The sequence below is a fragment of the Sus scrofa genome, chromosome 13, assembly GCF_054392235.1.
Source record: "Sus scrofa isolate SSC_HxYL_T2T_F1_AM1 chromosome 13, Sscrofa_HxYL_maternal_Yorkshire_Landrace_v2.0, whole genome shotgun sequence".
NCBI classification, from domain to species: Eukaryota; Metazoa; Chordata; class Mammalia; order Artiodactyla; family Suidae; genus Sus; species Sus scrofa.
In genome coordinates, this window is record NC_139395.1 from 5,392,142 (window position 1) to 5,414,182 (window position 22,041).

Below are 22,041 nucleotides of genomic sequence, written 5' to 3' on the forward strand. Positions count from 1 at the left end.
ATGCTGCATAAAATCCACTGCATTTAATCGGGATGCATTGGGCCACGCTCCATGGAATCAACTGCATTCAATCAAGCTGGATGGAATCCACTGCATTTAATCGGGATGCATTTTACCTTGCTGCATGGAATGTACTGCATTCAATCACGCTGCATGGAATTCACTGCATTCAATTGGGATCCATTTTGCCAAATGCATGGAATCCACTGCGTTCAATCAAAATCCATTGCACCACACTGCATGGAATCCACTGCATTCTCTCGAGATCCATTGGTCCACGCTGCATGGAATCCACTGCATTCAATCGGGATGCTTTGGGCCTCGCTGCATAAAATCCACTGCATTTAATCGGGATGCATTGGGCCTCACTGCATGGAATCTACTGCATTCAATCATGCTGCATGGAATCCACTGCATTCAATCATGCTGCATAAAATCCCCTGCATTTAATAGGGTTCCATTTCTCCATGCTGCATGGAATCCACTGCATTCAATCATGCTTCATTGCAACCAGTGCATTCAATCGGGTACCATAGGGCCACGCTTCATGGAATCCACTGCATTCAATCATGCTTCATTGCAACCACTGCATTCAATCGGGAACCATTGGGCCATGCTGCATGGAATCCACTGCATTCAAACACGCTGCATGGAATCCACTGCATTCAATCGGGATGCTTTGGGCCATGCTGGATAATATCCACTGCATTCAATCGGGATTCATTGGGCCTCGCTGCCTGGAATCCACTGCATTCAATCATGCTGCATGGAATCCACTGCATTCAATGACACTGCATGGAATCCACTGCATTCAATAGGGTTCCATTTCTTCACGCTGCATGGCATACACTGCATTCAAACACGCTGCATGGAATCCACTGCATTCAATCGAGATCCAGTGGGCCACGCTGCATGGAATTCACTGCAATCAATCAGAATCCACTCCACCACACTGCACGGAGTCCACTGCATTCCATCGAGATCCATTGGGCCACGCTGCATGGAATCCACTGCATTCAATCGGCATCCATTTAACCCCGCTGCATGGAATGCACTGCGTTCAATTGGGATGCATTTTACCATGCTGCATGGAATCCACTGCATTCAATGACACTGCATGGAATCCACTGCATCAATCTGGATGCATTTTACCATTCTGCATGGAATCCACTGCATTCAGTGACGCTGCATGGAATCCACTGCACTCAATCGGGATCCATTCTGCCACATTGCAGGGAAACCACTGCATTCAATCTACATCCATTGCGCCATGCTGCATGGAATCCACTGCATTCAATTGGGATTCATTGGGCCTCACTGCATGGAATACACTGCGTTCAATCGAGATCCATCGGACCACACTGCATGGAATCCACTGCATTCAATCGGGATCCATTTAGCCAAGCTTCATGGAATACACTGCGTTCAATCGGGATGCATTTTACCATGCTGCATGGAATCCACTGCATTCAGTGATGCTGCATGGAATGCACTACCTTCAATCGGGATGCTTTGGGCCATGCTGCGTAAAATCCACTGCATTTAATCGGGATGCATTGGGCCACGCTCCATGGAATCAACTGCATTCAATCAAGCTGGATGGAATCCACTGTATTCAATCATGCTGCATAAAATCCACTGCATTCAATAGGGTTCCATTTCTTCACGCTGCATGAAATACACTGCATTCAAACACGCTGCATGGAATCCACTGCATTCAATCGAGGTCCATTGGGCCACGCTGCATGGAATCCACTGCATTCAATTGGGATCCACTGTGCCACGATGCATGGAATCCACTGCGTTCAATCAGAATCCACTGCACCACACTGCATGGAATCCACTGCATTCAATCGAGATCCATTGGGCCACGCTGCATGGAATCCACTGCATTCAATCGAGATCCATTGGACCACGCTGCATGGAATACACTGCATTCAATCGGGATCCATTAAACCACGCTGCATGGAATCCACTGCATCAATCGGGATGCATTTTATCATGCTGCCTGAAATCCACTGCATTCAATGACACTGCATGGAATCCACTGCATCAATCGGGATGCATTTAACCGTGCTGCATGGAATCCACTGCATTCAATGACAATGCATGGAATCCACTGCATCAATCGTGACACATTTTACCATGCTGCATGGAATCCACTGCATTCAGTGATGCTGCATGAAATGCACTACCTTCAATCGGGATGCTTTGGGCCATGCTGCATAAAATCCACTGCATTTAATCGGGATGCATTGGGCCACGCTCCATGGAATCAACTGCATTCAATCAAGCTGGATGGAATCCACTGCATTTAATCGGGATGCATTTTACCTTGCTGCATGGAATGTACTGCATTCAATCACGCTGCATGGAATTCACTGCATTCAATTGGGATCCATTGCACAACGATGCATGGAATCCACTGCGTTCAATCAAAATCCATTGCACCACACTGCATGGAATCCACTGCATTCTCTCGAGATCCATTGGGCCACGCTGCATGGAATCCACTGCATTCAATCGGGATCCATTTATCACGCTGCATGGAATACACTGGGTTCAATCGGGATGCATTTTACCATGCTGCATCGAATCCACAGCATTCAGTGACGCTGCATGGAATCCACTGCATTCAATCGGGATGCTTTGGGCCTCGCTGCATAAAATCCACTGCATTTAATCGGGATGCATTGGGCCTCACTGCATGGAATCTACTGCATTCAATCATGCTGCATGGAATCCACTGCATTCAATCATGCTTCATTGCAACCAGTGCATTCAATCGGGTACCATAGGGCCACGCTTCATGGAATCCACTGCATTCAATCATGCTTCATTGCAACCACTGCATTCAATCGGGAACCATTGGGCCATGCTGCATGGAATCCACTGCATTCAAACACGCTGCATGGAATCCACTGCATTCAATCGGGATGCTTTGGGCCATGCTGGATAATATCCACTGCATTCAATCGGGATTCATTGGGCCTCGCTGCCTGGAATCCACTGCATTCAATCATGCTGCATGGAATCCACTGCATTCAATCATGCTGCATAAAATCCACTGCATTCAATAGGGTTCCATTTCTTCACGCTGCATGGCATACACTGCATTCAAACACGCTGCATGGAATCCACTGCATTCAATCGAGATCCATTGGACCACGCTGCATCGAATCCACTGCATTCAATTGGGATCCATTGTGCCACGATGCATGGAATCCACTGCGTTCAATTTAAATCCATTGCACCGCACCACACTGCATGGAATCCACTGCATTCAATCGAGATCCATTGGGCCACGCTGCATGGAATCCACTGCATTCAATCGGGATCCATTTAGCCACGGTGCATGGAATCCACTGCATCAATCGGGATGCATTTTATCATGCTGCCTGGAATACACTGCATTCAATGACAATGCATGGAATCCACTGCATCAATCGTGACACATTTTACCATGCTGCATGGAATCCACTGCATTCAGTGATGCTGCATGGAATGCACTACCTTCAATCGGGATGCTTTGGGCCATGCTGCATAAAATCCACTGCATTTAATCGGGATGCATTGGGCCACGCTCCATGGAATCAACTGCATTCAATCAAGCTGGATGGAATCCACTGCATTTAATCGGGATGCATTTTACCTTGCTGCATGGAATGTACTGCATTCAATCACGCTGCATGGAATTCACTGCATTCAATTGGGATCCATTTTGCCAAATGCATGGAATCCACTGCGTTCAATCAAAATCCATTGCACCACACTGCATGGAATCCACTGCATTCTCTCGAGATCCATTGGGCCACGCTGCATGGAATCCACTGCATTCAATCGGGATGCTTTGGGCCTCGCTGCATAAAATCCACTGCATTTAATCGGGATGCATTGGGCCTCACTGCATGGAATCTACTGCATTCAATCATGCTGCATGGAATCCACTGCATTCAATCATGCTGCATAAAATCCCCTGCATTTAATAGGGTTCAATTTCTCCATGCTGCATGGAATCCACTGCATTCAATCATGCTTCATTGCAACCAGTGCATTCAATCGGGTACCATAGGGCCACGCTTCATGGAATCCACTGCATTCAATCATGCTTCATTGCAACCACTGCATTCAATCGGGAACCATTGGGCCATGCTGCATGGAATCCACTGCATTCAAACACGCTGCATGGAATCCACTGCATTCAATCGGGATGCTTTGGGCCATGCTGGATAATATCCACTGCATTCAATCGGGATTCATTGGGCCTCGCTGCCTGGAATCCACTGCATTCAATCATGCTGCATGGAATCCACTGCATTCAATGACACTGCATGGAATCCACTGCATTCAATAGGGTTCCATTTCTTCACGCTGCATGGCATACACTGCATTCAAACACGCTGCATGGAATCCACTGCATTCAATCGAGATCCAGTGGGGCACGCTGCATGGAATTCACTGCAATCAATCAGAATCCACTCCACCACACTGCACGGAGTCCACTGCATTCCATCGAGATCCATTGGGCCACGCTGCATGGAATCCACTGCATTCAATCGGCATCCATTTAACCCTGCTGCATGGAATGCACTGCGTTCAATTGGGATGCATTTTACCATGCTGCATGGAATCCACTGCATTCAATGACACTGCATGGAATCCACTGCATCAATCTGGATGCATTTTACCATTCTGCATGGAATCCACTGCATTCAGTGACGCTGCATGGAATCCACTGCACTCAATCGGGATCCATTCTGCCACATTGCAGGGAAACCACTGCATTCAATCGACATCCATTGCGCCATGCTGCATGGAATCCACTGCATTCAATTGGGATTCATTGGGCCTCACTGCATGGAATACACTGCGTTCAATCGAGATCCATTGGACCACACTGCATGGAATCCACTGCATTCAATCGGGATCCATTTAGCCATGCTTCATGGAATACACTGCGTTCAATCGGGATGCATTTTACCATGCTGCATGGAATCCACTGCATTCAGTGATGCTGCATGGAATGCACTACCTTCAATCGGGATGCGTTGGGCCATGCTGCGTAAAATCCACTGCATTTAATCGGGATGCATTGGGCCACGCTCCATGGAATCAACTGCATTCAATCAAGCTGGATGGAATCCACTGTATTCAATCATGCTGCATAAAATCCACTGCATTCAATAGGGTTCCATTTCTTCACGCTGCATGAAATACACTGCATTCAAACACGCTGCATGGAATCCACTGCATTCAATCGAGGTCCATTGGGCCACGCTGCATGGAATCCACTGCATTCAATTGGGATCCACTGTGCCACGATGCATGGAATCCACTGCGTTCAATCAGAATCCACTGCACCACACTGCATGGAATCCACTGCATTCAATCGAGATCCATTGGGCCACGCTGCATGGAATCCACTGCATTCAATCGAGATCCATTGGACCACGCTGCATGGAATACACTGCATTCAATCGGGATCCATTAAACCACGCTGCATGGAATCCACTGCATCAATCGGGATGCATTTTATCATGCTGCCTGGAATCCACTGCATTCAATGACACTGCATGGAATCCACTGCATCAATCGGGATGCATTTAACCGTGCTGCATGGAATCCACTGCATTCAATGACAATGCATGGAATCCACTGCATCAATCGTGACACATTTTACCATGCTGCATGGAATCCACTGCATTCAGTGATGCTGCATGAAATGCACTACCTTCAATCGGGATGCTTTGGGCCATGCTGCATAAAATCCACTGCATTTAATCGGGATGCATTGGGCCACGCTCCATGGAATCAACTGCATTCAATCAAGCTGGATGGAATCCACTGCATTTAATCGGGATGCATTTTACCTTGCTGCATGGAATGTACTGCATTCAATCACGCTGCATGGAATTCACTGCATTCAATTGGGATCCATTGCACAACGATGCATGGAATCCACTGCGTTCAATCAAAATCCATTGCACCACACTGCATGGAATCCACTGCATTCTCTCGAGATCCATTGGGCCACGCTGCATGGAATCCACTGCATTCAATCGGGATCCATTTATCACGCTGCATGGAATACACTGGGTTCAATCGGGATGCATTTTACCATGCTGCATCGAATCCACAGAATTCAGTGACGCTGCATGGAATCCACTGCATTCAATCGGGATGCTTTGGGCCTCGCTGCATAAAATCCACTGCATTTAATCGGGATGCATTGGGCCTCACTGCATGGAATCTACTGCATTCAATCATGCTGCATGGAATCCACCGCATTCAATCATGCTGCATAAAATCCCCTGCATTTAATAGGGTTCAATTTCTCCATGCTGCATGGAATCCACTGCATTCAATCATGCTTCATTGCAACCAGTGCATTCAATCGGGTACCATAGGGCCACGCTTCATGGAATCCACTGCATTCAATCATGCTTCATTGCAACCACTGCATTCAATCGGGAACCATTGGGCCATGCTGCATGGAATCCACTGCATTCAAACACGCTGCATGGAATCCACTGCATTCAATCGGGATGCTTTGGGCCATGCTGGATAATATCCACTGCATTCAATCGGGATTCATTGGGCCTCGCTGCCTGGAATCCACTGCATTCAATCATGCTGCATGGAATCCACTGCATTCAATCATGCTGCATAAAATCCACTGCATTCAATAGGGTTCCATTTCTTCACGCTGCATGGCATACACTGCATTCAAACACGCTGCATGGAATCCACTGCATTCAATCGAGATCCATTGGGCCACGCTGCATCGAATCCACTGCATTCAATTGGGATCCATTGCGCCACGATGCATGGAATCCACTGCGTTCAATTTAAATCCATTGCACCGCACCACACTGCATGGAATCCACTGCATTCTCTCGAGATCCATTGGGCCACGCTGCATGGAATCCACTGCATTCAATCGGGATCCATTTAGCCACGCTGCATGGAATACTCTTCGTTCAATCGGGATGCATTTAACCATGCTGCATGGAATCCACTGCATTCAGTGACGCTGCATGGAATCCACTGCATTCAATCGGGATGCTTTGGGCCTCGCTGCATAAAATCCACTGCATTTAATCGGGATGCATTGGGCCTCACTGCATGGAATCTACTGCATTCAATCATGCTGCATGGAATCCACTGCATTCAATCATGCTGCATAAAATACCCTGCATTTAATAGGGTTCCATTCCTCCATGCTGCATGGAATCCACTGCATTCAATCATGCTTCATTGCAACCACTGCATTCAATCGGGAACCATTGGGCCATGCTGCATGGAATCCACTGCATTCAAACACGCTGCATGGAATCCACTGCATTCAATCGGGATGCTTTGGGCCATGCTGGATAATATCCACTGCATTCCATCGAGATCCATTGGGCCACGCTGCATGGAATCCACTGCATTCAATCGGCATCCATTTAACCCCGCTGCATGGAATGCACTGCGTTCAATTGGGATGCATTTTACCATGCTGCATGGAATCCACTGCATTCAATGACACTGCATGGAATCCACTGCATCAATCTGGATGCATTTTACCATTCTGCATGGAATCCACTGCATTCAGTGACGCTGCATGGAATCCACTGCACTCAATCGGGATCCATTCTGCCACATTGCAGGGAAACCACTGCATTCAATCGACATCCATTGCGCCATGCTGCATGGAATCCACTGCATTCAATTGGGATTCATTGGGCCTCACTGCATGGAATACACTGCGTTCAATCGAGATCCATTGGACCACACTGCATGGAATCCACTGCATTCAATCGGGATCCATTTAGCCATGCTTCATGGAATACACTGCGTTCAATCGGGATGCATTTTACCATGCTGCATGGAATCCACTGCATTCAGTGATGCTGCATGGAATGCACTACCTTCAATCGGGATGCTTTGGGCCATGCTGCAAAAAATCCACTGCATTTAATCGGGATGCATTGGGCCACGCTCCATGGAATCAACTGCATTCAATCAAGCTGGATGGAATCCACTGTATTCAATCATGCTGCATAAAATCCACTGCATTCAATAGGGTTCCATTTCTTCACGCTGCATGAAATACACTGCATTCAAACACGCTGCATGGAATCCACTGCATTCAATCGAGGTCCATTGGGCCACGCTGCATGGAATCCACTGCATTCAATTGGGATCCACTGTGCCACGATGCATGGAATCCACTGCGTTCAATCAGAATCCACTGCACCACACTGCATGGAATCCACTGCATTCAATCGAGATCCATTGGGCCACGCTGCATGGAATCCACTGCATTCAATCGAGATCCATTGGACCACGCTGCATGGAATACACTGCATTCAATCGGGATCCATTAAACCACACTGCATGGAATCCACTGCATCAATCGGGATGCATTTTATCATGCTGCCTGGAATCCACTGCATTCAATGACACTGCATGGAATCCACTGCATCAATCGGGATGCATTTAACCGTGCTGCATGGAATCCACTGCATTCAATGACAATGCATGGAATCCACTGCATCAATCGTGACACATTTTACCATGCTGCATGGAATCCACTGCATTCAGTGATGCTGCATGAAATGCACTACCTTCAATCGGGATGCTTTGGGCCATGCTGCATAAAATCCACTGCATTTAATCGGGATGCATTGGGCCACGCTCCATGGAATCAACTGCATTCAATCAAGCTGGATGGAATCCACTGCATTTAATCGGGATGCATTTTACCTTGCTGCATGGAATGTACTGCATTCAATCACGCTGCATGGAATTCACTGCATTCAATTGGGATCCATTGCACAACGATGCATGGAATCCACTGCGTTCAATCAAAATCCATTGCACCACACTGCATGGAATCCACTGCATTCTCTCGAGATCCATTGGGCCACGCTGCATGGAATCCACTGCATTCAATCGGGATCCATTTATCACGCTGCATGGAATACACTGGGTTCAATCGGGATGCATTTTACCATGCTGCATCGAATCCACAGCATTCAGTGACGCTGCATGGAATCCACTGCATTCAATCGGGATGCTTTGGGCCTCGCTGCATAAAATCCACTGCATTTAATCGGGATGCATTGGGCCTCACTGCATGGAATCTACTGCATTCAATCATGCTGCATGGAATCCACTGCATTCAATCATGCTGCATAAAATCCCCTGCATTTAATAGGGTTCAATTTCTCCATGCTGCATGGAATCCACTGCATTCAATCATGCTTCATTGCAACCAGTGCATTCAATCGGGTACCATAGGGCCACGCTTCATGGAATCCACTGCATTCAATCATGCTTCATTGCAACCACTGCATTCAATCGGGAACCATTGGGCCATGCTGCATGGAATCCACTGCATTCAAACACGCTGCATGGAATCCACTGCATTCAATCGGGATGCTTTGGGCCATGCTGGATAATATCCACTGCATTCAATCGGGATTCATTGGGCCTCGCTGCCTGGAATCCACTGCATTCAATCATGCTGCATGGAATCCACTGCATTCAATCATGCTGCATAAAATCCACTGCATTCAATAGGGTTCCATTTCTTCACGCTGCATGGCATACACTGCATTCAAACACGCTGCATGGAATCCACTGCATTCAATCGAGATCCATTGGGCCACGCTGCATCGAATCCACTGCATTCAATTGGGATCCATTGCGCCACGATGCATGGAATCCACTGCGTTCAATTTAAATCCATTGCACCGCACCACACTTCATGGAATCCACTGCATTCAATCGAGATCCATTGGGCCACGCTGCATGGAATCCACTGCATTCAATCGGGATCCATTTAGCCACGCTGCATGGAATACTCTTCGTTCAATCGGGATGCATTTAACCATGCTGCATGGAGTCCACTGCATTCAGTGACGCTGCATGGAATCCACTGCATTCAATCGGGATGCTTTGGGCCTCGCTGCATAAAATCCACTGCATTTAATCGGGATGCATTGGGCCTCACTGCATGGAATCTACTGCATTCAATCATGCTGCATGGAATCCACTGCATTCAATCATGCTGCATAAAATACCCTGCATTTAATAGGGTTCCATTCCTCCATGCTGCATGGAATCCACTGCATTCAATCATGCTTCATTGCAACCACTGCATTCAATCGGGAACCATTGGGCCATGCTGCATGGAATCCACTGCATTCAAACACGCTGCATGGAATCCACTGCATTCAATCGGGATGCTTTGGGCCATGTTGGATAATATCCACTGCATTCAATCGGGATTCATTGGGCCTCGCTGCCTGGAATCCACTGCATTCAATCATGCTGCATGGAATCCACTGCATTCAATGACACTGCATGGAATCCACTGCATTCAATCGAGATCCATTGGGCCACGCTGCATGGAATTCACTGCAATCAATCAGAATCCACTCCACCACACTGCACGGAGTCCACTGCATTCAATCGAGATCCATTGGGCCACGCTGCATGGAATCCAATGCATTCAATCGGGTTCCATTTAACCCCGCTGCATGGAACCCACTGCATCAATCGGGATGCATTTTATCATGCTGCCTGGAATCCACTGCATTCAATGACACTGCATGGAATCCACTGCATCAATCGGGATGCATTTTACCATGCTGCATGGAATCCACTGCATTCAATGACACTGCATGGAATCCACTGCATCAATCGTGACGCATTTTACCATGCTGCATGGAATCCACTGCATTCAATGACACTGCATGGAATCCACTGCATTCACTCGGGATCCATTTAGCCATGCTGCATGTAATGCACTGCGTTTAATCGGGATGCATTTTACCATGCTGCATGGAATCCACTGCATTCAGTGATGCTGCATGGAATTCACTACCTTCAATCGGGATGCTTTGGGCCATGCTGCGTAAAATCCACTGCATTTAATCGGGATGCATTGGGCCACGCTCCATGGAATCAACTGCATTCAATCAAGCTGGATGGAATCCACTGCATTTAATCGGGATGCATTTTACCACGCTGCATGGAATATACTGCATTCAATCACGCTGCATGGAATTCACTGCATTCAATTGGGATTCATTGCACCATGATGCATGGAATCCACTGCATTCAATCGGGATGCTTTGGGCCTCGCTGCATAAAATCCACTGCATTTAATCGGGATGCATTGGGCCTCACTGCCTGGAATCTACTGCATTCAATCATGCTGCATGGAATCCACTGCATTCAATCATGCTGCATAAAATCCCCTGCATTTAATAGGGTTCAATTTCTCCATGCTGCATGGAATCCACTGCATTCAATCATGCTTCATTGCAACCAGTGCATTCAATCGGGTACCATAGGGCCACGCTTCATGGAATCCACTGCATTCAATCATGCTTCATTGCAACCACTGCATTCAATCAGGAACCATTGGGCCATGCTGCATGGAATCCACTGCATTCAAACACGCTGCATGGAATCCACTGCATTCAATCGGGATGCTTTGGGCCATGCTGGATAATATCCACTGCATTCAATCGGGATTCATTGGGCCTCGCTGCCTGGAATCCACTGCATTCAATCATGCTGCATGGAATCCACTGCATTCAATCATGCTGCATAAAATCCACTGCATTCAATAGGGTTCCATTTCTTCACGCTGCATGGAATACACTGCATTCACACACGCTGCATGGAACCCACTGCATTCAATCGAGATCCATTGGGCCACGCTGCATCGAATCCACTGCATTCAATCGGGATCCATTTAACCCCGCTGCATGGAATGCACTGCGTTCAATTGGGATTCATTTTACCATGCTGCATGGAATCCACTGCATTCAATGACATTGCATGGAATCCACTGCATTAATCGGGATGCATTTTACCATTCTGCATGGAATCCACTGCATTCAGTGACGCTGCATGGAATCCACTGCAGTCAATCGGGATCCATTGTGCCACATTGCAGGGAAACCACTGCATTCAATCGACATCCATTGCGCCATGCTGCATGGAATCCACTGCATTCAATTGGGATTCATTGGGCCTCACTGCATGGAATACACTGCGTTCAATCGAGATCCATTGGACCACACTGCATGGAATCCACTGCATTCAATCGGGATCCATTTAGCCATGCTTCATGGAATACACTGCGTTCAATCGGGATGCATTTTACCATGCTGCATGGAATCCACTGCATTCAGTGATGCTGCATGGAATGCACTACCTTCAATCGGGATGCTTTGGGCCATGCTGCATAAAATCCACTGCATTTAATCGGGATGCATTGGGCCACGCTCCATGGAATCAACTGCATTCAATCAAGCTGGATGGAATCCACTGCATTTAATCGGGATGCATTTTACCTTGCTGCATGGAATGTACTGCATTCAATCACGCTGCATGGAATTCACTGCATTCAATTGGGATCCATTGCACAACGATGCATGGAATCCACTGCGTTCAATCAAAATCCATTGCACCACACTGCATGGAATCCACTGCATTCTCTCGAGATCCATTGGGCCACGCTGCATGGAATCCACTGCATTCAATCGGGATCCATTTATCACGCTGCATGGAATACTCTTCGTTCAATCGGGATGCATTTAACCATGCTGCATCGAATCCACAGCATTCAGTGACGCTGCATGGAATCCACTGCATTCAATCGGGATGCTTTGGGCCTCGCTGCATAAAATCCACTGCATTTAATCGGGATGCATTGGGCCTCACTGCATGGAATCTACTGCATTCAATCATGCTGCATGGAATCCACTGCATTCAATCATGCTGCATAAAATCCCCTGCATTTAATAGGGTTCAATTTCTCCATGCTGCATGGAATCCACTGCATTCAATCATGCGTCATTGCAACCAGTGCATTCAATCGGGTACCATAGGGCCACGCTTCATGGAATCCACTGCATTCAATCATGCTTCATTGCAACCACTGCATTCAATCGGGAACCATTGGGCCATGCTGCATGGAATCCACTGGATTCAAACACGCTGCATGGAATCCACTGCATTCAATCGGGATGCTTTGGGCCATGCTGGATAATATCCACTGCATTCAATCGGGATTCATTGGGCCTCGCTGCCTGGAATCCACTGCATTCAATCATGCTGCATGGAATCCACTGCATTCAATCATGCTGCATAAAATCCACTGCATTCAATAGGGTTCCATTTCTTCACGCTGCATGGCATACACTGCATTCAAACACGCTGCATGGAATCCACTGCATTCAATCGAGATCCATTGGGCCACGCTGCATCGAATCCACTGCATTCAATTGGGATCCATTGCGCCACGATGCATGGAATCCACTGCGTTCAATTTAAATCCATTGCACCGCACCACACTGCATGGAATCCACTGCATTCAATCGAGATCCATTGGGCCACGCTGCATGGAATCCACTGCATTCAATCGGGATCCATTTAGCCACGGTGCATGGAATCCACTGCATCAATCGGGATGCATTTTATCATGCTGCCTGGAATACACTGCATTCAATGACAATGCATGGAATCCACTGCATCAATCGTGACACATTTTACCATGCTGCATGGAATCCACTGCATTCAGTGATGCTGCATGGAATGCACTACCTTCAATCGGGATGCTTTGGGCCATGCTGCATAAAATCCACTGCATTTAATCGGGATGCATTGGGCCACGCTCCATGGAATCAACTGCATTCAATCAAGCTGGATGGAATCCACTGCATTTAATCGGGATGCATTTTACCTTGCTGCATGGAATGTACTGCATTCAATCACGCTGCATGGAATTCACTGCATTCAATTGGGATCCATTTTGCCAAATGCATGGAATCCACTGCGTTCAATCAAAATCCATTGCACCACACTGCATGGAATCCACTGCATTCTCTCGAGATCCATTGGGCCACGCTGCATGGAATCCACTGCATTCAATCGGGATGCTTTGGGCCTCGCTGCATAAAATCCACTGCATTTAATCGGGATGCATTGGGCCTCACTGCATGGAATCTACTGCATTCAATCATGCTGCATGGAATCCACTGCATTCAATCATGCTGCATAAAATCCCCTGCATTTAATAGGGTTCAATTTCTCCATGCTGCATGGAATCCACTGCATTCAATCATGCTTCATTGCAACCAGTGCATTCAATCGGGTACCATAGGGCCACGCTTCATGGAATCCACTGCATTCAATCATGCTTCATTGCAACCACTGCATTCAATCGGGAACCATTGGGCCATGCTGCATGGAATCCACTGCATTCAAACACGCTGCATGGAATCCACTGCATTCAATCGGGATGCTTTGGGCCATGCTGGATAATATCCACTTCATTCAATCGAGATTCATTGGGCCTCGCTGCCTGGAATCCACTGCATTCAATCATGCTGCATGGAATCCACTGCATTCAATGACACTGCATGGAATCCACTGCATTCAATAGGGTTCCATTTCTTCACGCTGCATGGCATACACTGCATTCAAACACGCTGCATGGAATCCACTGCATTCAATCGAGATCCAGTGGGCCACGCTGCATGGAATTCACTGCAATCAATCAGAATCCACTCCACCACACTGCACGGAGTCCACTGCATTCCATCGAGATCCATTGGGCCACGCTGCATGGAATCCACTGCATTCAATCGGCATCCATTTAACCCCGCTGCATGGAATGCACTGCGTTCAATTGGGATGCATTTTACCATGCTGCATGGAATCCACTGCATTCAATGACACTGCATGGAATCCACTGCATCAATCTGGATGCATTTTACCATTCTGCATGGAATCCACTGCATTCAGTGACGCTGCATGGAATCCACTGCACTCAATCGGGATCCATTCTGCCACATTGCAGGGAAACCACTGCATTCAATCTACATCCATTGCGCCATGCTGCATGGAATCCACTGCATTCAATTGGGATTCATTGGGCCTCACTGCATGGAATACACTGCGTTCAATCGAGATCCATTGGACCACACTGCATGGAATCCACTGCATTCAATCGGGATCCATTTAGCCATGCTTCATGGAATACACTGCGTTCAATCGGGATGCATTTTACCATGCTGCATGGAATCCACTGCATTCAGTGATGCTGCATGGAATGCACTACCTTCAATCGGGATGCTTTGGGCCATGCTGCGTAAAATCCACTGCATTTAATCGGGATGCATTGGGCCACGCTCCATGGAATCAACTGCATTCAATCAAGCTGGATGGAATCCACTGTATTCAATCATGCTGCATAAAATCCACTGCATTCAATAGGGTTCCATTTCTTCACGCTGCATGAAATACACTGCATTCAAACACGCTGCATGGAATCCACTGCATTCAATCGAGGTCCATTGGGCCACGCTGCATGGAATCCACTGCATTCAATTGGGATCCACTGTGCCACGATGCATGGAATCCACTGCGTTCAATCAGAATCCACTGCACCACACTGCATGGAATCCACTGCATTCAATCGAGATCCATTGGGCCACGCTGCATGGAATCCACTGCATTCAATCGAGATCCATTGGACCACGCTGCATGGAATACACTGCATTCAATCGGGATCCATTAAACCACGCTGCATGGAATCCACTGCATCAATCGGGATGCATTTTATCATGCTGCATGGAATCCACTGCATTCAATGACAATGCATGGAATCCACTGCATCAATCGTGACACATTTTACCATGCTGCATGGAATCCACTGCATTCAGTGATGCTGCATGAAATGCACTACCTTCAATCGGGATGCTTTGGGCCATGCTGCATAAAATCCACTGCATTTAATCGGGATGCATTGGGCCACGCTCCATGGAATCAACTGCATTCAATCAAGCTGGATGGAATCCACTGCATTTAATCGGGATGCATTTTACCTTGCTGCATGGAATGTACTGCATTCAATCACGCTGCATGGAATTCACTGCATTCAATTGGGATCCATTGCACAACGATGCATGGAATCCACTGCATCAATCGTGACACATTTTACCATGCTGCATGGAATCCACTGCATTCAGTGATGCTGCATGAAATGCACTACCTTCAATCGGGATGCTTTGGGCCATGCTGCATAAAATCCACTGCATTTAATCGGGATGCATTGGGCCACGCTCCATGGAATCAACTGCATTCAATCAAGCTGGATGGAATCCACTGCATTTAATCGGGATGCATTTTACCTTGCTGCATGGAATGTACTGCATTCAATCACGCTGCATGGAATTCACTGCATTCAATTGGGATCCATTGCACAACGATGCATGGAATCCACTGCGTTCAATCAAAATCCATTGCACCACACTGCATGGAATCCACTGCATTCTCTCGAGATCCATTGGGCCACGCTGCATGGAATCCACTGCATTCAATCGGGATCCATTTATCACGCTGCATGGAATACACTGGGTTCAATCGGGATGCATTTTACCATGCTGCATCGAATCCACAGCATTCAGTGACGCTGCATGGAATCCACTGCATTCAATCGGGATACTTTGGGCCTCGCTGCATAAAATCCACTGCATTTAATCGGGATGCATTGGGCCTCACTGCATGGAATCTACTGCATTCAATCATGCTGCATGGAATCCACTGCATTCAATCATGCTGCATAAAATCCCCTGCATTTAATAGGGTTCAATTTCTCCATGCTGCATGGAATCCACTGCATTCAATCATGCTTCATTGCAACCAGTGCATTCAATCGGGTACCATAGGGCCACGCTTCATGGAATCCACTGCATTCAATCATGCTTCATTGCAACCACTGCATTCAATCGGGAACCATTGGGCCATGCTGCATGGAATCCACTGCATTCAAACACGCTGCATGGAATCCACTGCATTCAATCGGGATGCTTTGGGCCATGCTGGATAATATCCACTGCATTCAATCGGGATTCATTGGGCCTCGCTGCCTGGAATCCACTGCATTCAATCATGCTGCATGGAATCCACTGCATTCAATCATGCTGCATAAAATCCACTGCATTCAATAGGGTTCCATTTCTTCACGCTGCATGGCATACACTGCATTCAAACACGCTGCATGGAATCCACTGCATTCAATCGAGATCCATTGGGCCACGCTGCATGGAATCCACTGCATTCAATCGGGATCCATTTAGCCACGCTGCATGGAATACTCTTCGTTCAATCGGGATGCATTTAACCATGCTGCATGGAATCCACTGCATTCAGTGACGCTGCATGGAATCCACTGCATTCAATCGGGATGCTTTGGGCCTCGCTGCATAAAATCCACTGCATTTAATCGGGATGCATTGGGCCTCACTGCATGGAATCTACTGCATTCAATCATGCTGCATGGAATCCACTGCATTCAATCATGCTGCATAAAATACCCTGCATTTAATAGGGTTCCATTCCTCCATGCTGCATGGAATCCACTGCATTCAATCATGCTTCATTGCAACCACTGCATTCAATCGGGAACCATTGGGCCATGCTGCATGGAATCCACTGCATTCAAACACGCTGCATGGAATCCACTGCATTCAATCGGGATGCTTTGGGCCATGCTGGATAATATCCACTGCATTCAATCGGGATTGATTGGGCCTCGCTGCCTGGAATCCACTGCATTCAATCATGCTGCATGGAATCCACTGCATTCAATGACACTGCATGGAATCCACTGCATTCAATCGAGATCCATTGGGCCACGCTGCATGGAATTCACTGCAATCAATCAGAATCCACTCCACCACACTGCACGGAGTCCACTGCATTCAATCGAGATCCATTGGGCCACGCTGCATGGAATCCAATGCATTCAATCGGGTTCCATTTAACCCCGCTGCATGGAACCCACTGCATCAATCGGGATGCATTTTATCATGCTGCCTGGAATCCACTGCATTCAATGACACTGCATGGAATCCACTGCATCAATCGGGATGCATTTTACCATGCTGCATGGAATCCACTGCATTCAATGACACTGCATGGAATCCACTGCATCAATCGTGACGCATTTTACCATGCTGCATGGAATCCACTGCATTCAATGACACTGCATGGAATCCACTGCATTCACTCGGGATCCATTTAGCCATGCTGCATGTAATGCACTGCGTTTAATCGGGATGCATTTTACCATGCTGCATGGAATCCACTGCATTCAGTGATGCTGCATGGAATTCACTACCTTCAATCGGGATGCTTTGGGCCATGCTGCGTAAAATCCACTGCATTTAATCGGGATGCATTGGGCCACGCTCCATGGAATCAACTGCATTCAATCAAGCTGGATGGAATCCACTGCATTTAATCGGGATGCATTTTACCACGCTGCATGGAATATACTGCATTCAATCACGCTGCATGGAATTCACTGCATTCAATTGGGATTCATTGCACCATGATGCATGGAATCCACTGCGTTCAATTTAAATCCATTGCACCACACTGCATGGAATCCACTGCATTCTGTCGAGATCCATTGGGCCACGCTGCATGGAATCCACTGCATTCAATCGGGATCCATTTAGCCACGCTGCATGGAATACTCTTCGTTCAATCGGGATGCATTTTACCATGCTGCATCAAATCCACTGCATTCAGTGACGCTGCATAAAATCCACTGCATTTAATCGGGATGCATTGGGCCTCACTGCCTGGAATCTACTGCATTCAATCATGCTGCATGGAATCCACTGCATTCAATCATGCTGCATAAAATCCCCTGCATTTAATAGGGTTCAATTTCTCCATGCTGCATGGAATCCACTGCATTCAATCATGCTTCATTGCAACCAGTGCATTCAATCGGGTACCATAGGGCCACGCTTCATGGAATCCACTGCATTCAATCATGCTTCATTGCAACCACTGCATTCAATCGGGAACCATTGGGCCATGCTGCATGGAATCCACTGCATTCAAACACGCTGCATGGAATCCACTGCATTCAATCGGGATGCTTTGGGCCATGCTGGATAATATCCACTGCATTCAATCGGGATTCATTGGGCCTCGCTGCCTGGAATCCACTGCATTCAATCATGCTGCATGGAATCCACTGCATTCAATCATGCTGCATAAAATCCACTGCATTCAATAGGGTTCCATTTCTTCACGCTGCATGGAATACACTGCATTCACACACGCTGCATGGAACCCACTGCATTCAATCGAGATCCATTGGGCCACGCTGCATCGAATCCACTGCATTCAATCGGGATCCATTTAACCCCGCTGCATGGAATGCACTGCGTTCAATTGGGATTCATTTTACCATGCTGCATGGAATCCACTGCATTCAATGACATTGCATGGAATCCACTGCATTAATCGGGATGCATTTTACCATTCTGCATGGAATCCACTGCATTCAGTGACGCTGCATGGAATCCACTGCAGTCAATCGGGATCCATTGTGCCACATTGCAGGGAAACCACTGCATTCAATCGACATCCATTGCGCCATGCTGCATGGAATCCACTGCATTCAATTGGGATTCATTGGGCCTCACTGCATTGAATACACTGCGTTCAATCGAGATCCATTGGACCACACTGCATGGAATCCACTGCATTCAATCGGGATCCATTTAGCCATGCTTCATGGAATACACTGCGTTCAATCGGGATGCATTTTACCATGCTGCATGGAATCCACTGCATTCAGTGATGCTGCATGGAACGCACTAACTTCAATCGGGATGCTTTGGGCCATGCTGCATAAAATCCACTGCATTTAATCGGGATGCATTGGGCCACGCTCCATGGAATCAACTGCATTCAATCAAGCTGGATGGAATCCACTGCATTTAATCGGGATGCATTTTACCTTGCTGCATGGAATGTACTGCATTCAATCACGCTGCATGGAATTCACTGCATTCAATTGGGATCCATTGCACAACGATGCATGGAATCCACTGCGTTCAATCAAAATCCATTGCACCGCACCACACTGCATGGAATCCACTGCATTCTCTCGAGATCCATTGGGCCACGCTGCATGGAATCCACTGCATTCAATCGGGATCCATTTAGCCACGCTGCATGGAATACTCTTCGTTCAATCGGGATGCATTTAACCATGCTGCATGGAATCCACTGCATTCAGTGACGCTGCATGGAATCCATTGCATTCAATCGGGATGCTTTGGGCCTCGCTGCATAAAATCCACTGCATTTAATCGGGATGCATTGGGCCTCACTGCATGGAATCTACTGCATTCAATCATGCTGCATGGAATCTACTGCATTCAATCATGCTGCATAAAATACCCTGCATTTAATAGGGTTCCATTCCTCCATGCTGCATGGAATCCACTGCATTCAATCATGCTTCATTGCAACCACTGCATTCAATCGGGAACCATTGGGCCATGCTGCATGGAATCCACTGCATTCAAACACGCTGCATGGAATCCACTGCATTCAATCGGGATGCTTTGGGCCATGCTGGATAATATCCACTGCATTCAATCGGGATTCATTGGGCCTCGCTGCCTGGAATCCACTGCATTCAATAATGCTGCATGGAATCCACTGCATTCAATGACACTGCATGGAATCCACTGCATTCAATCGAGATCCATTGGGCCACGCTGCATGGAATTCACTGCAATCAATCAGAATCCACTCCACCACACTGCACGGAGTCCACTGCATTCAATCGAGATCCATTGGGCCACGCTGCATGGAATACACTGCATTCAATCGGGATCCATTTAACCCCGCTGCATGGAACCCACTGCATCAATCGGGATGCATTTTATCATGCTGCCTGGAATCCACTGCATTCAATGACACTGCATGGAATCCACTGCATCAATCGGGATGCATTTTACCATGCTGCATGGAATCCACTGCATTCAATCACACTGCATGGAATCCACTGCATCAATCGTGACGCATTTTACCATGCTGCATGGAATCCACTGCATTCAATGACACTGCATGGAATCCACTGCATTCACTCGGGATCCATTTAGCCATGCTGCATGTAATGCACTGCGTTTAATAGGGATGCATTTTACCATGCTGCATGGAATCCACTGCATTCAGTGATGCTGCATGGAATGCACTACCTTCAATCGGGATGCTTTGGGCCATGCTGCATAAAATCCACTGCATTTAATCGGGATGCATTGGGCCACGCTCCATGGAATCAACTGCATTCAATCAAGCTGGATGGAATCCACTGCATTTAATCGGGATGCATTTTACCACGCTGCATGGAATATACTGCATTCAATCACGCTGCATGGAATTCACTGCATTCAATTGGGATCCATTGCGCCACGATGCATGGAATCCACTGCGTTCAATTTAAATCCATTGCACCATACTGCATGGAATCCACTGCAATCTCTCGAGATCCATTGGGCCACGCTGCATGGAATCCACTGCATTCAATCGGGATCCATTTAGCCACGCTGCATGGAATACTCTTCGTTCAATCGGGATGCATTTAACCATGCTGCATCGAATCCACTGCATTCAGTGACGCTGCATGTACTCCACTGCATTCAATCGGGATGCTTTGGGCCTCACTGCATAAAATCCACTGCATTTAATCGGGATGCATTGGGCCTCACTGCATGGAATCTACTGCATTCAATCATGCTGCATGGAATCCACTGCATTCAATCATGCTGCATAAAATCCCCTGCATTTAATAGGGTTCAATTTCTCCATGCTGCATGGAATCCACTGCATTCAATCATGCTTCATTGCAACCAGTGCATTCAATCGGGTACCATAGGGCCACGCTTCATGGAATCCACTGCATTCAATCATGCTTCATTGCAACCACTGCATTCAATCGGGAACCATTGGGCCATGCTGCATGGAATCCACTGCATTCAAACACGCTGCATGGAATCCACTGCATTCAATCGGGATGCTTTGGGCCATGCTGGATAATATCCACTGCATTCAATCGGGATTCATTGGGCCTCGCTGCCTGGAATCCACTGCATTCAATCATGCTGCATGGAATCCACTGCATTCAATGACACTGCATGGAATCCACTG